Source organism: Colobus angolensis, unplaced genomic scaffold (genome assembly GCF_000951035.1).
Source record: "Colobus angolensis palliatus isolate OR3802 unplaced genomic scaffold, Cang.pa_1.0 Scaffold83, whole genome shotgun sequence".
Taxonomy (NCBI): Eukaryota; Metazoa; Chordata; class Mammalia; order Primates; family Cercopithecidae; genus Colobus; species Colobus angolensis.
Genome location: NW_012122154.1, coordinates 2,293,220 through 2,297,232, shown reverse-complemented (window position 1 = coordinate 2,297,232; position 4,013 = coordinate 2,293,220).

Below are 4,013 nucleotides of genomic sequence, written 5' to 3'. Positions count from 1 at the left end.
GTAGGCCCGACCTACACAAAATCTTTATGGTTCTAAAATAAATTCTACAAAATGAGGCATATTGAGGGAAGTTTTTCTTCTATTTCTGTTCCCTCCTTATATTTTCTCCTTTCCCCATTTAAAAAATCATCATTTTTTAAATTTAAGGCTTTTCTTGACATCTTTATTTTAAATATGTGTGTCTGTGTTTACATATTTATATCTTCTGTATGTATTAGATAAGTGGTCACATACTCTAAATGCTTTGTTTCAATTCACTTTTCATCACTTGTGGTGATATATTGTTTATTGCACAGGAGTATGTTCAGATATTCCTCACTCCATTTTCAATGAAAAAGTATCCTGTTTTGTGGATATAATATAGGTTACTTAGCCAGTCTCCTCCTGATGGGCATCTGGGTTGTTTCCAGGCTTTTGCTATTAAAATAATATTCTTGACTTGAAAGCAAAGGATAGTCAATAAATCCCTATAAGATCTACCTTATTATTTCATTTACTTATTCTCTATTCTCATTAATTTTTCTCCACAGGTTCTCTCATTAATTCCATAGTAGATTAGAATATTTGATTATTGGCTTGTCTCATTTTTATTCTTATATTACTTGTAGCTTCTGTATGTGAAGTTTTATCTCTGTATTTGTATATTGATTGTAGCCTTTAGCATAATACCTTTTCCTACTTTGTCTTCTGCAATGCTTTTTGTGTAAGTCTAACTTGTGAGATATAAAAATTGTGGCCTCTGCGTTCTTCCATTTGCATTTTCATTATATGCATCTCTGTCTTTACCTTTTCACTTTTAACCTTCTGATGCTTGTTGATTCACTTGTGTCTCTTTATAGATGGCATAATGTTGAGTTTTCCTTTTCATAAGCTAATCTGAAAATCTTTTTTAAAGTGAGTTGAGCCTATTATATGTATGGATATAATCAATATGCTTAACTTTAATTATGTCATTTTTATTATACCTATATATAATAGTGATATACAATAAATTATCTTTATATATTTGTTAAATATTTCTCTCTCTCCTCCCTGTCTCTTTATCTTTCTATCTCTCTGTCTTTCACTTTTAAACTTCTAATCTTTCACCTTTTAAATTCTCTCTTCTCAGCATGCCTTTTGGTATTTAGGAATGTTTGTATTTTGTACTAATGGTTACCTTTATATACCTCATGAGCTCTATTTTTTAGCTACTGTCAGTGGATTCTCTGCTTACAGAAATATTGAAATTATCTAGTTACTTCTTTATTCCTCACTCCCTGAGCATGAGATTTGAATTCCTGGTTAATACCTATAAGGCAATCAGCAAACTTCTACTTTATGTATTTGCTCTCCTTTTCCTTCCTGTTTTGGCAGTTGTGCTGCATCGACATTGTCAGTACATAGCTGTTACATATCACACTTCCTCTCTTAGGCTTATCGTGCATTCTTGTTCTTAGTTCCAAAGGATACATATAGATCCAGACCTCATGTAGATGTCCTTCCAGTATCTTTAGTCATTTGATTTTATGAAGTTAGCTTGTTAATAAATTCTTCAGGATACACCCATGGGGGAGAATATTCACTGGGTTTTTTTATGCTTATAATAGTTTGTTTGTGGCCTTTATACCTGAAGTTCAGTTTGGCTGAATTTAAAATCCTTGCCTTGCATTTTCTTTCCTTGAGAGTTACTCTATTATCTTCTGACATTTTCATCAAAATGTGTGAAAACAGGCTAGTTTTATTTCCTTCTAGTTGACATGGACATTTGCCTGGATGTTCAAATGATTATTTTTCTTTCAATAATTATTATGTTTTTCTTTAAAATTCAAGGCTTTTATACTGTTATGTCTCAATTTTGACCATTATGAGCTTATTTTTCCAGCAGGAGTAGCTATACTTATAGCAGATAAAACAAACTTAAAATCAACAACAGTAAAAACAGAGAAAGGAGGTCATTATATAATAATAAAGGGATCAATTGAACAAGCAGATATAACAATTCTAAATATACATATTAGTAAGACAGTGAGCTTAGTAAATTTGAAAGTCCCTTTGCTACCTGTCCTTTTTTGTACTCTGCTGAAGCTGCTGTGACCATATCCTGAATCATTTCCTACTTTATTTTCTTATGGAAATGTTGGGGCTCAGAAAACCAAACCCCAAAATATGATTCTTTGGTATGTTGACTGGGGAATTGTGGAGAACAGCAGCTATAAGCAGAGGTTTTCTCTGAGGTTCCCATATCTGCCTGAAGTCATCCAGGAAAGATACATAACAGGAAAAGAGGCTAAAAGTTGACATCACCCCAGAGAGGCTTTGCCTGAAGGACTTTATCTACATAGCAAGACAGCCTTTGTTCACCATGTATTTCTTCCCCTTACCTTCCCATAGCTTCTGGACACCTCCCCTAAGAAACCCCAAGACCCTATTCTGATGCTATACAAACTGCAATCATTGGCCCTTCTTCAAGTCTTATAGTTTGTGAGGCTCTGCATATGCATGTAATAAATTTGTATGCCTTTTCTCCTGTTGATTTGTCTGCTGTCACTGTTTTTCCAGAGACTCAAATTCTCAGATCTTTAGAGAGTAGAGGGAAAGCTTAAAACTCACCTATGGAAACATTATTCATGAAATTAGATCATTAAGTTTTTCTGGTTTAATATTTTAAGATGAAGGAAAATATGGTTTCCCTTTCCTAGTGTGTTAAGATTTTCCAATCTGGACTTTCTCACAGAATTATCTCGCCTATTTCTTTGTTTGTCTACTGTGTCTTCTCAAGATGGCCCATCACATGGATTCAGTCACTGGTATGTACCTGTGATCTGTGTATCATGCCATGATCCTGTTTGGGCAAATTGTTCTCATGATGCCAAGATCTCTTTTGATGTCAAAGAGAAGCAGAATTAGAGTAGGGAAATAAAAATAAACAAGCTCATCTTTCTGAGTTAGTTACCTGTGTGCAATGAGGAAGACATATTCTATTTGTGAGTCATAAATATTCATTAGATAGTGGACTCTCTAGACTTCTTCAAAGTATGCACCAGGTATCATTTCCTTTATTAAATTTGAAACTGTTACCAATGACTTATTGTTTTAAAATATAAATAGGCATTTGGAGCTACTCTGAATAAACTCTCACTGGCCTAATATGGGACAGCTTGGGCACCAAAATGAATATTGGCAGTAATAGATTACAACCCATCAAATAAAACTAAGGATTGATGAGTCCATATTGATATGAATTAAATGGAGAAGTTAAAAAAAAGGAAGATGAGAAAGTTATCCATGACAGTAGAATGTCAATGAGTAAATGCAGAAGGAACAAAGGAGTTTCAAATCACCATTTATAACCATTATAATAAAACTCGATCAAGTAAATATCATCAATGAATACTATAACTATTGGGTGGAAGTTTGATGGGGAGCAGGATATTTGCACACTTCAAAATATTTTCCCAATATCTATTTATTAATTTCAAAGGGAAAATGTTAACTTTACTGTGGAGAAACTTGAGAATATACCTTTTTTTTTTTTTTGAGGCGGAGTCTCACTCTGTCGACCGGACTGGAGTGCAGTGGCCTGATCTCAGCTCACTGCAAGCTCCGCCTCCCGGGTTTACGCCATTCTCCTGCCTCAGCCTCCCGAGTAGCTGGGACTACAGGTGCCTGCCACCTTGCCCGGCTAGTTTTTGTATTTTTAGTAGAGACGTGGTTTCACCGTGTTAGCCAGGATGGTCTCGATCTCCTGACTTCGTGATCCACCCATCTCGGCCTCCCAAAGTGCTGGGATTACAGGCTTGAGCCACCGCGCCCGGCCGAGAACATACCCTTAATCACAGGATCAAAGTTAGCAGCATTGATAATGGACAAACTAGCATGTGTCTCCTGAAGTCACACACTGAAAGGACACATTACTTATGCAATATTTCTGCTAAAATGCAAAACCTGAATATAAGCATGAGGAAACATCAGATAAACTCAGACTAAGAAATACTCCACATAATGACTGGCCTGCTGTCTTCAAAAATATT